Source organism: Heloderma suspectum, chromosome 5, assembly GCF_057233095.1.
Source record: "Heloderma suspectum isolate Gila_16-S chromosome 5, 16-S_ref, whole genome shotgun sequence".
Lineage (NCBI taxonomy): Eukaryota > Metazoa > Chordata > Lepidosauria > Squamata > Helodermatidae > Heloderma > Heloderma suspectum.
Window position 1 is genome coordinate 235,889,536 of NC_139462.1, and position 15,345 is coordinate 235,904,880.

The window sequence follows — 15,345 nt, forward strand, 5'->3', positions numbered from 1 at the left end:
GTTAGGGTTAGGGTTAGGGTTAGGGTTAGGGTTAGGGTTAGGGTTAGGGTTAGGGTTAGGGTTAGGGTTAGGGTTAGGGTTAGGGTTAGGGTTAGGGTTAGGGTTAGGGTTAGGGTTAGGGTTAGGGTTAGGGTTAGGGTTAGGGTTAGGGTTAGGGTTAGGGTTAGGGTTAGGGTTAGGGTTAGGGTTAGGGTTAGGGTTAGGGTTAGGGTTAGGGTTAGGGTTAGGGTTAGGGTTAGGGTTAGGGTTAGGGTTAGGGTTAGGGTTAGGGTTAGGGTTAGGGTTAGGGTTAGGGTTAGGGTTAGGGTTAGGGTTAGGGTTAGGGTTAGGGTTAGGGTTAGGGTTAGGGTTAGGGTTAGGGTTAGGGTTAGGGTTAGGGTTAGGGTTAGGGTTAGGGTTAGGGTTAGGGTTAGGGTTAGGGTTAGGGTTAGGGTTAGGGTTAGGGTTAGGGTTAGGGTTAGGGTTAGGGTTAGGGTTAGGGTTAGGGTTAGGGTTAGGGTTAGGGTTAGGGTTAGGGTTAGGGTTAGGGTTAGGGTTAGGGTTAGGGTTAGGGTTAGGGTTAGGGTTAGGGTTAGGGTTAGGGTTAGGGTTAGGGTTAGGGTTAGGGTTAGGGTTAGGGTTAGGGTTAGGGTTAGGGTTAGGGTTAGGGTTAGGGTTAGGGTTAGGGTTAGGGTTAGGGTTAGGGTTAGGGTTAGGGTTAGGGTTAGGGTTAGGGTTAGGGTTAGGGTTAGGGTTAGGGTTAGGGTTAGGGTTAGGGTTAGGGTTAGGGTTAGGGTTAGGGTTAGGGTTAGGGTTAGGGTTAGGGTTAGGGTTAGGGTTAGGGTTAGGGTTAGGGTTAGGGTTAGGGTTAGGGTTAGGGTTAGGGTTAGGGTTAGGGTTAGGGTTAGGGTTAGGGTTAGGGTTAGGGTTAGGGTTAGGGTTAGGGTTAGGGTTAGGGTTAGGGTTAGGGTTAGGGTTAGGGTTAGGGTTAGGGTTAGGGTTAGGGTTAGGGTTAGGGTTAGGGTTAGGGTTAGGGTTAGGGTTAGGGTTAGGGTTAGGGTTAGGGTTAGGGTTAGGGTTAGGGTTAGGGTTAGGGTTAGGGTTAGGGTTAGGGTTAGGGTTAGGGTTAGGGTTAGGGTTAGGGTTAGGGTTAGGGTTAGGGTTAGGGTTAGGGTTAGGGTTAGGGTTAGGGTTAGGGTTAGGGTTAGGGTTAGGGTTAGGGTTAGGGTTAGGGTTAGGGTTAGGGTTAGGGTTAGGGTTAGGGTTAGGGTTAGGGTTAGGGTTAGGGTTAGGGTTAGGGTTAGGGTTAGGGTTAGGGTTAGGGTTAGGGTTAGGGTTAGGGTTAGGGTTAGGGTTAGGGTTAGGGTTAGGGTTAGGGTTAGGGTTAGGGTTAGGGTTAGGGTTAGGGTTAGGGTTAGGGTTAGGGTTAGGGTTAGGGTTAGGGTTAGGGTTAGGGTTAGGGTTAGGGTTAGGGTTAGGGTTAGGGTTAGGGTTAGGGTTAGGGTTAGGGTTAGGGTTAGGGTTAGGGTTAGGGTTAGGGTTAGGGTTAGGGTTAGGGTTAGGGTTAGGGTTAGGGTTAGGGTTAGGGTTAGGGTTAGGGTTAGGGTTAGGGTTAGGGTTAGGGTTAGGGTTAGGGTTAGGGTTAGGGTTAGGGTTAGGGTTAGGGTTAGGGTTAGGGTTAGGGTTAGGGTTAGGGTTAGGGTTAGGGTTAGGGTTAGGGTTAGGGTTAGGGTTAGGGTTAGGGTTAGGGTTAGGGTTAGGGTTAGGGTTAGGGTTAGGGTTAGGGTTAGGGTTAGGGTTAGGGTTAGGGTTAGGGTTAGGGTTAGGGTTAGGGTTAGGGTTAGGGTTAGGGTTAGGGTTAGGGTTAGGGTTAGGGTTAGGGTTAGGGTTAGGGTTAGGGTTAGGGTTAGGGTTAGGGTTAGGGTTAGGGTTAGGGTTAGGGTTAGGGTTAGGGTTAGGGTTAGGGTTAGGGTTAGGGTTAGGGTTAGGGTTAGGGTTAGGGTTAGGGTTAGGGTTAGGGTTAGGGTTAGGGTTAGGGTTAGGGTTAGGGTTAGGGTTAGGGTTAGGGTTAGGGTTAGGGTTAGGGTTAGGGTTAGGGTTAGGGTTAGGGTTAGGGTTAGGGTTAGGGTTAGGGTTAGGGTTAGGGTTAGGGTTAGGGTTAGGGTTAGGGTTAGGGTTAGGGTTAGGGTTAGGGTTAGGGTTAGGGTTAGGGTTAGGGTTAGGGTTAGGGTTAGGGTTAGGGTTAGGGTTAGGGTTAGGGTTAGGGTTAGGGTTAGGGTTAGGGTTAGGGTTAGGGTTAGGGTTAGGGTTAGGGTTAGGGTTAGGGTTAGGGTTAGGGTTAGGGTTAGGGTTAGGGTTAGGGTTAGGGTTAGGGTTAGGGTTAGGGTTAGGGTTAGGGTTAGGGTTAGGGTTAGGGTTAGGGTTAGGGTTAGGGTTAGGGTTAGGGTTAGGGTTAGGGTTAGGGTTAGGGTTAGGGTTAGGGTTAGGGTTAGGGTTAGGGTTAGGGTTAGGGTTAGGGTTAGGGTTAGGGTTAGGGTTAGGGTTAGGGTTAGGGTTAGGGTTAGGGTTAGGGTTAGGGTTAGGGTTAGGGTTAGGGTTAGGGTTAGGGTTAGGGTTAGGGTTAGGGTTAGGGTTAGGGTTAGGGTTAGGGTTAGGGTTAGGGTTAGGGTTAGGGTTAGGGTTAGGGTTAGGGTTAGGGTTAGGGTTAGGGTTAGGGTTAGGGTTAGGGTTAGGGTTAGGGTTAGGGTTAGGGTTAGGGTTAGGGTTAGGGTTAGGGTTAGGGTTAGGGTTAGGGTTAGGGTTAGGGTTAGGGTTAGGGTTAGGGTTAGGGTTAGGGTTAGGGTTAGGGTTAGGGTTAGGGTTAGGGTTAGGGTTAGGGTTAGGGTTAGGGTTAGGGTTAGGGTTAGGGTTAGGGTTAGGGTTAGGGTTAGGGTTAGGGTTAGGGTTAGGGTTAGGGTTAGGGTTAGGGTTAGGGTTAGGGTTAGGGTTAGGGTTAGGGTTAGGGTTAGGGTTAGGGTTAGGGTTAGGGTTAGGGTTAGGGTTAGGGTTAGGGTTAGGGTTAGGGTTAGGGTTAGGGTTAGGGTTAGGGTTAGGGTTAGGGTTAGGGTTAGGGTTAGGGTTAGGGTTAGGGTTAGGGTTAGGGTTAGGGTTAGGGTTAGGGTTAGGGTTAGGGTTAGGGTTAGGGTTAGGGTTAGGGTTAGGGTTAGGGTTAGGGTTAGGGTTAGGGTTAGGGTTAGGGTTAGGGTTAGGGTTAGGGTTAGGGTTAGGGTTAGGGTTAGGGTTAGGGTTAGGGTTAGGGTTAGGGTTAGGGTTAGGGTTAGGGTTAGGGTTAGGGTTAGGGTTAGGGTTAGGGTTAGGGTTAGGGTTAGGGTTAGGGTTAGGGTTAGGGTTAGGGTTAGGGTTAGGGTTAGGGTTAGGGTTAGGGTTAGGGTTAGGGTTAGGGTTAGGGTTAGGGTTAGGGTTAGGGTTAGGGTTAGGGTTAGGGTTAGGGTTAGGGTTAGGGTTAGGGTTAGGGTTAGGGTTAGGGTTAGGGTTAGGGTTAGGGTTAGGGTTAGGGTTAGGGTTAGGGTTAGGGTTAGGGTTAGGGTTAGGGTTAGGGTTAGGGTTAGGGTTAGGGTTAGGGTTAGGGTTAGGGTTAGGGTTAGGGTTAGGGTTAGGGTTAGGGTTAGGGTTAGGGTTAGGGTTAGGGTTAGGGTTAGGGTTAGGGTTAGGGTTAGGGTTAGGGTTAGGGTTAGGGTTAGGGTTAGGGTTAGGGTTAGGGTTAGGGTTAGGGTTAGGGTTAGGGTTAGGGTTAGGGTTAGGGTTAGGGTTAGGGTTAGGGTTAGGGTTAGGGTTAGGGTTAGGGTTAGGGTTAGGGTTAGGGTTAGGGTTAGGGTTAGGGTTAGGGTTAGGGTTAGGGTTAGGGTTAGGGTTAGGGTTAGGGTTAGGGTTAGGGTTAGGGTTAGGGTTAGGGTTAGGGTTAGGGTTAGGGTTAGGGTTAGGGTTAGGGTTAGGGTTAGGGTTAGGGTTAGGGTTAGGGTTAGGGTTAGGGTTAGGGTTAGGGTTAGGGTTAGGGTTAGGGTTAGGGTTAGGGTTAGGGTTAGGGTTAGGGTTAGGGTTAGGGTTAGGGTTAGGGTTAGGGTTAGGGTTAGGGTTAGGGTTAGGGTTAGGGTTAGGGTTAGGGTTAGGGTTAGGGTTAGGGTTAGGGTTAGGGTTAGGGTTAGGGTTAGGGTTAGGGTTAGGGTTAGGGTTAGGGTTAGGGTTAGGGTTAGGGTTAGGGTTAGGGTTAGGGTTAGGGTTAGGGTTAGGGTTAGGGTTAGGGTTAGGGTTAGGGTTAGGGTTAGGGTTAGGGTTAGGGTTAGGGTTAGGGTTAGGGTTAGGGTTAGGGTTAGGGTTAGGGTTAGGGTTAGGGTTAGGGTTAGGGTTAGGGTTAGGGTTAGGGTTAGGGTTAGGGTTAGGGTTAGGGTTAGGGTTAGGGTTAGGGTTAGGGTTAGGGTTAGGGTTAGGGTTAGGGTTAGGGTTAGGGTTAGGGTTAGGGTTAGGGTTAGGGTTAGGGTTAGGGTTAGGGTTAGGGTTAGGGTTAGGGTTAGGGTTAGGGTTAGGGTTAGGGTTAGGGTTAGGGTTAGGGTTAGGGTTAGGGTTAGGGTTAGGGTTAGGGTTAGGGTTAGGGTTAGGGTTAGGGTTAGGGTTAGGGTTAGGGTTAGGGTTAGGGTTAGGGTTAGGGTTAGGGTTAGGGTTAGGGTTAGGGTTAGGGTTAGGGTTAGGGTTAGGGTTAGGGTTAGGGTTAGGGTTAGGGTTAGGGTTAGGGTTAGGGTTAGGGTTAGGGTTAGGGTTAGGGTTAGGGTTAGGGTTAGGGTTAGGGTTAGGGTTAGGGTTAGGGTTAGGGTTAGGGTTAGGGTTAGGGTTAGGGTTAGGGTTAGGGTTAGGGTTAGGGTTAGGGTTAGGGTTAGGGTTAGGGTTAGGGTTAGGGTTAGGGTTAGGGTTAGGGTTAGGGTTAGGGTTAGGGTTAGGGTTAGGGTTAGGGTTAGGGTTAGGGTTAGGGTTAGGGTTAGGGTTAGGGTTAGGGTTAGGGTTAGGGTTAGGGTTAGGGTTAGGGTTAGGGTTAGGGTTAGGGTTAGGGTTAGGGTTAGGGTTAGGGTTAGGGTTAGGGTTAGGGTTAGGGTTAGGGTTAGGGTTAGGGTTAGGGTTAGGGTTAGGGTTAGGGTTAGGGTTAGGGTTAGGGTTAGGGTTAGGGTTAGGGTTAGGGTTAGGGTTAGGGTTAGGGTTAGGGTTAGGGTTAGGGTTAGGGTTAGGGTTAGGGTTAGGGTTAGGGTTAGGGTTAGGGTTAGGGTTAGGGTTAGGGTTAGGGTTAGGGTTAGGGTTAGGGTTAGGGTTAGGGTTAGGGTTAGGGTTAGGGTTAGGGTTAGGGTTAGGGTTAGGGTTAGGGTTAGGGTTAGGGTTAGGGTTAGGGTTAGGGTTAGGGTTAGGGTTAGGGTTAGGGTTAGGGTTAGGGTTAGGGTTAGGGTTAGGGTTAGGGTTAGGGTTAGGGTTAGGGTTAGGGTTAGGGTTAGGGTTAGGGTTAGGGTTAGGGTTAGGGTTAGGGTTAGGGTTAGGGTTAGGGTTAGGGTTAGGGTTAGGGTTAGGGTTAGGGTTAGGGTTAGGGTTAGGGTTAGGGTTAGGGTTAGGGTTAGGGTTAGGGTTAGGGTTAGGGTTAGGGTTAGGGTTAGGGTTAGGGTTAGGGTTAGGGTTAGGGTTAGGGTTAGGGTTAGGGTTAGGGTTAGGGTTAGGGTTAGGGTTAGGGTTAGGGTTAGGGTTAGGGTTAGGGTTAGGGTTAGGGTTAGGGTTAGGGTTAGGGTTAGGGTTAGGGTTAGGGTTAGGGTTAGGGTTAGGGTTAGGGTTAGGGTTAGGGTTAGGGTTAGGGTTAGGGTTAGGGTTAGGGTTAGGGTTAGGGTTAGGGTTAGGGTTAGGGTTAGGGTTAGGGTTAGGGTTAGGGTTAGGGTTAGGGTTAGGGTTAGGGTTAGGGTTAGGGTTAGGGTTAGGGTTAGGGTTAGGGTTAGGGTTAGGGTTAGGGTTAGGGTTAGGGTTAGGGTTAGGGTTAGGGTTAGGGTTAGGGTTAGGGTTAGGGTTAGGGTTAGGGTTAGGGTTAGGGTTAGGGTTAGGGTTAGGGTTAGGGTTAGGGTTAGGGTTAGGGTTAGGGTTAGGGTTAGGGTTAGGGTTAGGGTTAGGGTTAGGGTTAGGGTTAGGGTTAGGGTTAGGGTTAGGGTTAGGGTTAGGGTTAGGGTTAGGGTTAGGGTTAGGGTTAGGGTTAGGGTTAGGGTTAGGGTTAGGGTTAGGGTTAGGGTTAGGGTTAGGGTTAGGGTTAGGGTTAGGGTTAGGGTTAGGGTTAGGGTTAGGGTTAGGGTTAGGGTTAGGGTTAGGGTTAGGGTTAGGGTTAGGGTTAGGGTTAGGGTTAGGGTTAGGGTTAGGGTTAGGGTTAGGGTTAGGGTTAGGGTTAGGGTTAGGGTTAGGGTTAGGGTTAGGGTTAGGGTTAGGGTTAGGGTTAGGGTTAGGGTTAGGGTTAGGGTTAGGGTTAGGGTTAGGGTTAGGGTTAGGGTTAGGGTTAGGGTTAGGGTTAGGGTTAGGGTTAGGGTTAGGGTTAGGGTTAGGGTTAGGGTTAGGGTTAGGGTTAGGGTTAGGGTTAGGGTTAGGGTTAGGGTTAGGGTTAGGGTTAGGGTTAGGGTTAGGGTTAGGGTTAGGGTTAGGGTTAGGGTTAGGGTTAGGGTTAGGGTTAGGGTTAGGGTTAGGGTTAGGGTTAGGGTTAGGGTTAGGGTTAGGGTTAGGGTTAGGGTTAGGGTTAGGGTTAGGGTTAGGGTTAGGGTTAGGGTTAGGGTTAGGGTTAGGGTTAGGGTTAGGGTTAGGGTTAGGGTTAGGGTTAGGGTTAGGGTTAGGGTTAGGGTTAGGGTTAGGGTTAGGGTTAGGGTTAGGGTTAGGGTTAGGGTTAGGGTTAGGGTTAGGGTTAGGGTTAGGGTTAGGGTTAGGGTTAGGGTTAGGGTTAGGGTTAGGGTTAGGGTTAGGGTTAGGGTTAGGGTTAGGGTTAGGGTTAGGGTTAGGGTTAGGGTTAGGGTTAGGGTTAGGGTTAGGGTTAGGGTTAGGGTTAGGGTTAGGGTTAGGGTTAGGGTTAGGGTTAGGGTTAGGGTTAGGGTTAGGGTTAGGGTTAGGGTTAGGGTTAGGGTTAGGGTTAGGGTTAGGGTTAGGGTTAGGGTTAGGGTTAGGGTTAGGGTTAGGGTTAGGGTTAGGGTTAGGGTTAGGGTTAGGGTTAGGGTTAGGGTTAGGGTTAGGGTTAGGGTTAGGGTTAGGGTTAGGGTTAGGGTTAGGGTTAGGGTTAGGGTTAGGGTTAGGGTTAGGGTTAGGGTTAGGGTTAGGGTTAGGGTTAGGGTTAGGGTTAGGGTTAGGGTTAGGGTTAGGGTTAGGGTTAGGGTTAGGGTTAGGGTTAGGGTTAGGGTTAGGGTTAGGGTTAGGGTTAGGGTTAGGGTTAGGGTTAGGGTTAGGGTTAGGGTTAGGGTTAGGGTTAGGGTTAGGGTTAGGGTTAGGGTTAGGGTTAGGGTTAGGGTTAGGGTTAGGGTTAGGGTTAGGGTTAGGGTTAGGGTTAGGGTTAGGGTTAGGGTTAGGGTTAGGGTTAGGGTTAGGGTTAGGGTTAGGGTTAGGGTTAGGGTTAGGGTTAGGGTTAGGGTTAGGGTTAGGGTTAGGGTTAGGGTTAGGGTTAGGGTTAGGGTTAGGGTTAGGGTTAGGGTTAGGGTTAGGGTTAGGGTTAGGGTTAGGGTTAGGGTTAGGGTTAGGGTTAGGGTTAGGGTTAGGGTTAGGGTTAGGGTTAGGGTTAGGGTTAGGGTTAGGGTTAGGGTTAGGGTTAGGGTTAGGGTTAGGGTTAGGGTTAGGGTTAGGGTTAGGGTTAGGGTTAGGGTTAGGGTTAGGGTTAGGGTTAGGGTTAGGGTTAGGGTTAGGGTTAGGGTTAGGGTTAGGGTTAGGGTTAGGGTTAGGGTTAGGGTTAGGGTTAGGGTTAGGGTTAGGGTTAGGGTTAGGGTTAGGGTTAGGGTTAGGGTTAGGGTTAGGGTTAGGGTTAGGGTTAGGGTTAGGGTTAGGGTTAGGGTTAGGGTTAGGGTTAGGGTTAGGGTTAGGGTTAGGGTTAGGGTTAGGGTTAGGGTTAGGGTTAGGGTTAGGGTTAGGGTTAGGGTTAGGGTTAGGGTTAGGGTTAGGGTTAGGGTTAGGGTTAGGGTTAGGGTTAGGGTTAGGGTTAGGGTTAGGGTTAGGGTTAGGGTTAGGGTTAGGGTTAGGGTTAGGGTTAGGGTTAGGGTTAGGGTTAGGGTTAGGGTTAGGGTTAGGGTTAGGGTTAGGGTTAGGGTTAGGGTTAGGGTTAGGGTTAGGGTTAGGGTTAGGGTTAGGGTTAGGGTTAGGGTTAGGGTTAGGGTTAGGGTTAGGGTTAGGGTTAGGGTTAGGGTTAGGGTTAGGGTTAGGGTTAGGGTTAGGGTTAGGGTTAGGGTTAGGGTTAGGGTTAGGGTTAGGGTTAGGGTTAGGGTTAGGGTTAGGGTTAGGGTTAGGGTTAGGGTTAGGGTTAGGGTTAGGGTTAGGGTTAGGGTTAGGGTTAGGGTTAGGGTTAGGGTTAGGGTTAGGGTTAGGGTTAGGGTTAGGGTTAGGGTTAGGGTTAGGGTTAGGGTTAGGGTTAGGGTTAGGGTTAGGGTTAGGGTTAGGGTTAGGGTTAGGGTTAGGGTTAGGGTTAGGGTTAGGGTTAGGGTTAGGGTTAGGGTTAGGGTTAGGGTTAGGGTTAGGGTTAGGGTTAGGGTTAGGGTTAGGGTTAGGGTTAGGGTTAGGGTTAGGGTTAGGGTTAGGGTTAGGGTTAGGGTTAGGGTTAGGGTTAGGGTTAGGGTTAGGGTTAGGGTTAGGGTTAGGGTTAGGGTTAGGGTTAGGGTTAGGGTTAGGGTTAGGGTTAGGGTTAGGGTTAGGGTTAGGGTTAGGGTTAGGGTTAGGGTTAGGGTTAGGGTTAGGGTTAGGGTTAGGGTTAGGGTTAGGGTTAGGGTTAGGGTTAGGGTTAGGGTTAGGGTTAGGGTTAGGGTTAGGGTTAGGGTTAGGGTTAGGGTTAGGGTTAGGGTTAGGGTTAGGGTTAGGGTTAGGGTTAGGGTTAGGGTTAGGGTTAGGGTTAGGGTTAGGGTTAGGGTTAGGGTTAGGGTTAGGGTTAGGGTTAGGGTTAGGGTTAGGGTTAGGGTTAGGGTTAGGGTTAGGGTTAGGGTTAGGGTTAGGGTTAGGGTTAGGGTTAGGGTTAGGGTTAGGGTTAGGGTTAGGGTTAGGGTTAGGGTTAGGGTTAGGGTTAGGGTTAGGGTTAGGGTTAGGGTTAGGGTTAGGGTTAGGGTTAGGGTTAGGGTTAGGGTTAGGGTTAGGGTTAGGGTTAGGGTTAGGGTTAGGGTTAGGGTTAGGGTTAGGGTTAGGGTTAGGGTTAGGGTTAGGGTTAGGGTTAGGGTTAGGGTTAGGGTTAGGGTTAGGGTTAGGGTTAGGGTTAGGGTTAGGGTTAGGGTTAGGGTTAGGGTTAGGGTTAGGGTTAGGGTTAGGGTTAGGGTTAGGGTTAGGGTTAGGGTTAGGGTTAGGGTTAGGGTTAGGGTTAGGGTTAGGGTTAGGGTTAGGGTTAGGGTTAGGGTTAGGGTTAGGGTTAGGGTTAGGGTTAGGGTTAGGGTTAGGGTTAGGGTTAGGGTTAGGGTTAGGGTTAGGGTTAGGGTTAGGGTTAGGGTTAGGGTTAGGGTTAGGGTTAGGGTTAGGGTTAGGGTTAGGGTTAGGGTTAGGGTTAGGGTTAGGGTTAGGGTTAGGGTTAGGGTTAGGGTTAGGGTTAGGGTTAGGGTTAGGGTTAGGGTTAGGGTTAGGGTTAGGGTTAGGGTTAGGGTTAGGGTTAGGGTTAGGGTTAGGGTTAGGGTTAGGGTTAGGGTTAGGGTTAGGGTTAGGGTTAGGGTTAGGGTTAGGGTTAGGGTTAGGGTTAGGGTTAGGGTTAGGGTTAGGGTTAGGGTTAGGGTTAGGGTTAGGGTTAGGGTTAGGGTTAGGGTTAGGGTTAGGGTTAGGGTTAGGGTTAGGGTTAGGGTTAGGGTTAGGGTTAGGGTTAGGGTTAGGGTTAGGGTTAGGGTTAGGGTTAGGGTTAGGGTTAGGGTTAGGGTTAGGGTTAGGGTTAGGGTTAGGGTTAGGGTTAGGGTTAGGGTTAGGGTTAGGGTTAGGGTTAGGGTTAGGGTTAGGGTTAGGGTTAGGGTTAGGGTTAGGGTTAGGGTTAGGGTTAGGGTTAGGGTTAGGGTTAGGGTTAGGGTTAGGGTTAGGGTTAGGGTTAGGGTTAGGGTTAGGGTTAGGGTTAGGGTTAGGGTTAGGGTTAGGGTTAGGGTTAGGGTTAGGGTTAGGGTTAGGGTTAGGGTTAGGGTTAGGGTTAGGGTTAGGGTTAGGGTTAGGGTTAGGGTTAGGGTTAGGGTTAGGGTTAGGGTTAGGGTTAGGGTTAGGGTTAGGGTTAGGGTTAGGGTTAGGGTTAGGGTTAGGGTTAGGGTTAGGGTTAGGGTTAGGGTTAGGGTTAGGGTTAGGGTTAGGGTTAGGGTTAGGGTTAGGGTTAGGGTTAGGGTTAGGGTTAGGGTTAGGGTTAGGGTTAGGGTTAGGGTTAGGGTTAGGGTTAGGGTTAGGGTTAGGGTTAGGGTTAGGGTTAGGGTTAGGGTTAGGGTTAGGGTTAGGGTTAGGGTTAGGGTTAGGGTTAGGGTTAGGGTTAGGGTTAGGGTTAGGGTTAGGGTTAGGGTTAGGGTTAGGGTTAGGGTTAGGGTTAGGGTTAGGGTTAGGGTTAGGGTTAGGGTTAGGGTTAGGGTTAGGGTTAGGGTTAGGGTTAGGGTTAGGGTTAGGGTTAGGGTTAGGGTTAGGGTTAGGGTTAGGGTTAGGGTTAGGGTTAGGGTTAGGGTTAGGGTTAGGGTTAGGGTTAGGGTTAGGGTTAGGGTTAGGGTTAGGGTTAGGGTTAGGGTTAGGGTTAGGGTTAGGGTTAGGGTTAGGGTTAGGGTTAGGGTTAGGGTTAGGGTTAGGGTTAGGGTTAGGGTTAGGGTTAGGGTTAGGGTTAGGGTTAGGGTTAGGGTTAGGGTTAGGGTTAGGGTTAGGGTTAGGGTTAGGGTTAGGGTTAGGGTTAGGGTTAGGGTTAGGGTTAGGGTTAGGGTTAGGGTTAGGGTTAGGGTTAGGGTTAGGGTTAGGGTTAGGGTTAGGGTTAGGGTTAGGGTTAGGGTTAGGGTTAGGGTTAGGGTTAGGGTTAGGGTTAGGGTTAGGGTTAGGGTTAGGGTTAGGGTTAGGGTTAGGGTTAGGGTTAGGGTTAGGGTTAGGGTTAGGGTTAGGGTTAGGGTTAGGGTTAGGGTTAGGGTTAGGGTTAGGGTTAGGGTTAGGGTTAGGGTTAGGGTTAGGGTTAGGGTTAGGGTTAGGGTTAGGGTTAGGGTTAGGGTTAGGGTTAGGGTTAGGGTTAGGGTTAGGGTTAGGGTTAGGGTTAGGGTTAGGGTTAGGGTTAGGGTTAGGGTTAGGGTTAGGGTTAGGGTTAGGGTTAGGGTTAGGGTTAGGGTTAGGGTTAGGGTTAGGGTTAGGGTTAGGGTTAGGGTTAGGGTTAGGGTTAGGGTTAGGGTTAGGGTTAGGGTTAGGGTTAGGGTTAGGGTTAGGGTTAGGGTTAGGGTTAGGGTTAGGGTTAGGGTTAGGGTTAGGGTTAGGGTTAGGGTTAGGGTTAGGGTTAGGGTTAGGGTTAGGGTTAGGGTTAGGGTTAGGGTTAGGGTTAGGGTTAGGGTTAGGGTTAGGGTTAGGGTTAGGGTTAGGGTTAGGGTTAGGGTTAGGGTTAGGGTTAGGGTTAGGGTTAGGGTTAGGGTTAGGGTTAGGGTTAGGGTTAGGGTTAGGGTTAGGGTTAGGGTTAGGGTTAGGGTTAGGGTTAGGGTTAGGGTTAGGGTTAGGGTTAGGGTTAGGGTTAGGGTTAGGGTTAGGGTTAGGGTTAGGGTTAGGGTTAGGGTTAGGGTTAGGGTTAGGGTTAGGGTTAGGGTTAGGGTTAGGGTTAGGGTTAGGGTTAGGGTTAGGGTTAGGGTTAGGGTTAGGGTTAGGGTTAGGGTTAGGGTTAGGGTTAGGGTTAGGGTTAGGGTTAGGGTTAGGGTTAGGGTTAGGGTTAGGGTTAGGGTTAGGGTTAGGGTTAGGGTTAGGGTTAGGGTTAGGGTTAGGGTTAGGGTTAGGGTTAGGGTTAGGGTTAGGGTTAGGGTTAGGGTTAGGGTTAGGGTTAGGGTTAGGGTTAGGGTTAGGGTTAGGGTTAGGGTTAGGGTTAGGGTTAGGGTTAGGGTTAGGGTTAGGGTTAGGGTTAGGGTTAGGGTTAGGGTTAGGGTTAGGGTTAGGGTTAGGGTTAGGGTTAGGGTTAGGGTTAGGGTTAGGGTTAGGGTTAGGGTTAGGGTTAGGGTTAGGGTTAGGGTTAGGGTTAGGGTTAGGGTTAGGGTTAGGGTTAGGGTTAGGGTTAGGGTTAGGGTTAGGGTTAGGGTTAGGGTTAGGGTTAGGGTTAGGGTTAGGGTTAGGGTTAGGGTTAGGGTTAGGGTTAGGGTTAGGGTTAGGGTTAGGGTTAGGGTTAGGGTTAGGGTTAGGGTTAGGGTTAGGGTTAGGGTTAGGGTTAGGGTTAGGGTTAGGGTTAGGGTTAGGGTTAGGGTTAGGGTTAGGGTTAGGGTTAGGGTTAGGGTTAGGGTTAGGGTTAGGGTTAGGGTTAGGGTTAGGGTTAGGGTTAGGGTTAGGGTTAGGGTTAGGGTTAGGGTTAGGGTTAGGGTTAGGGTTAGGGTTAGGGTTAGGGTTAGGGTTAGGGTTAGGGTTAGGGTTAGGGTTAGGGTTAGGGTTAGGGTTAGGGTTAGGGTTAGGGTTAGGGTTAGGGTTAGGGTTAGGGTTAGGGTTAGGGTTAGGGTTAGGGTTAGGGTTAGGGTTAGGGTTAGGGTTAGGGTTAGGGTTAGGGTTAGGGTTAGGGTTAGGGTTAGGGTTAGGGTTAGGGTTAGGGTTAGGGTTAGGGTTAGGGTTAGGGTTAGGGTTAGGGTTAGGGTTAGGGTTAGGGTTAGGGTTAGGGTTAGGGTTAGGGTTAGGGTTAGGGTTAGGGTTAGGGTTAGGGTTAGGGTTAGGGTTAGGGTTAGGGTTAGGGTTAGGGTTAGGGTTAGGGTTAGGGTTAGGGTTAGGGTTAGGGTTAGGGTTAGGGTTAGGGTTAGGGTTAGGGTTAGGGTTAGGGTTAGGGTTAGGGTTAGGGTTAGGGTTAGGGTTAGGGTTAGGGTTAGGGTTAGGGTTAGGGTTAGGGTTAGGGTTAGGGTTAGGGTTAGGGTTAGGGTTAGGGTTAGGGTTAGGGTTAGGGTTAGGGTTAGGGTTAGGGTTAGGGTTAGGGTTAGGGTTAGGGTTAGGGTTAGGGTTAGGGTTAGGGTTAGGGTTAGGGTTAGGGTTAGGGTTAGGGTTAGGGTTAGGGTTAGGGTTAGGGTTAGGGTTAGGGTTAGGGTTAGGGTTAGGGTTAGGGTTAGGGTTAGGGTTAGGGTTAGGGTTAGGGTTAGGGTTAGGGTTAGGGTTAGGGTTAGGGTTAGGGTTAGGGTTAGGGTTAGGGTTAGGGTTAGGGTTAGGGTTAGGGTTAGGGTTAGGGTTAGGGTTAGGGTTAGGGTTAGGGTTAGGGTTAGGGTTAGGGTTAGGGTTAGGGTTAGGGTTAGGGTTAGGGTTAGGGTTAGGGTTAGGGTTAGGGTTAGGGTTAGGGTTAGGGTTAGGGTTAGGGTTAGGGTTAGGGTTAGGGTTAGGGTTAGGGTTAGGGTTAGGGTTAGGGTTAGGGTTAGGGTTAGGGTTAGGGTTAGGGTTAGGGTTAGGGTTAGGGTTAGGGTTAGGGTTAGGGTTAGGGTTAGGGTTAGGGTTAGGGTTAGGGTTAGGGTTAGGGTTAGGGTTAGGGTTAGGGTTAGGGTTAGGGTTAGGGTTAGGGTTAGGGTTAGGGTTAGGGTTAGGGTTAGGGTTAGGGTTAGGGTTAGGGTTAGGGTTAGGGTTAGGGTTAGGGTTAGGGTTAGGGTTAGGGTTAGGGTTAGGGTTAGGGTTAGGGTTAGGGTTAGGGTTAGGGTTAGGGTTAGGGTTAGGGTTAGGGTTAGGGTTAGGGTTAGGGTTAGGGTTAGGGTTAGGGTTAGGGTTAGGGTTAGGGTTAGGGTTAGGGTTAGGGTTAGGGTTAGGGTTAGGGTTAGGGTTAGGGTTAGGGTTAGGGTTAGGGTTAGGGTTAGGGTTAGGGTTAGGGTTAGGGTTAGGGTTAGGGTTAGGGTTAGGGTTAGGGTTAGGGTTAGGGTTAGGGTTAGGGTTAGGGTTAGGGTTAGGGTTAGGGTTAGGGTTAGGGTTAGGGTTAGGGTTAGGGTTAGGGTTAGGGTTAGGGTTAGGGTTAGGGTTAGGGTTAGGGTTAGGGTTAGGGTTAGGGTTAGGGTTAGGGTTAGGGTTAGGGTTAGGGTTAGGGTTAGGGTTAGGGTTAGGGTTAGGGTTAGGGTTAGGGTTAGGGTTAGGGTTAGGGTTAGGGTTAGGGTTAGGGTTAGGGTTAGGGTTAGGGTTAGGGTTAGGGTTAGGGTTAGGGTTAGGGTTAGGGTTAGGGTTAGGGTTAGGGTTAGGGTTAGGGTTAGGGTTAGGGTTAGGGTTAGGGTTAGGGTTAGGGTTAGGGTTAGGGTTAGGGTTAGGGTTAGGGTTAGGGTTAGGGTTAGGGTTAGGGTTAGGGTTAGGGTTAGGGTTAGGGTTAGGGTTAGGGTTAGGGTTAGGGTTAGGGTTAGGGTTAGGGTTAGGGTTAGGGTTAGGGTTAGGGTTAGGGTTAGGGTTAGGGTTAGGGTTAGGGTTAGGGTTAGGGTTAGGGTTAGGGTTAGGGTTAGGGTTAGGGTTAGGGTTAGGGTTAGGGTTAGGGTTAGGGTTAGGGTTAGGGTTAGGGTTAGGGTTAGGGTTAGGGTTAGGGTTAGGGTTAGGGTTAGGGTTAGGGTTAGGGTTAGGGTTAGGGTTAGGGTTAGGGTTAGGGTTAGGGTTAGGGTTAGGGTTAGGGTTAGGGTTAGGGTTAGGGTTAGGGTTAGGGTTAGGGTTAGGGTTAGGGTTAGGGTTAGGGTTAGGGTTAGGGTTAGGGTTAGGGTTAGGGTTAGGGTTAGGGTTAGGGTTAGGGTTAGGGTTAGGGTTAGGGTTAGGGTTAGGGTTAGGGTTAGGGTTAGGGTTAGGGTTAGGGTTAGGGTTAGGGTTAGGGTTAGGGTTAGGGTTAGGGTTAGGGTTAGGGTTAGGGTTAGGGTTAGGGTTAGGGTTAGGGTTAGGGTTAGGGTTAGGGTTAGGGTTAGGGTTAGGGTTAGGGTTAGGGTTAGGGTTAGGGTTAGGGTTAGGGTTAGGGTTAGGGTTAGGGTTAGGGTTAGGGTTAGGGTTAGGGTTAGGGTTAGGGTTAGGGTT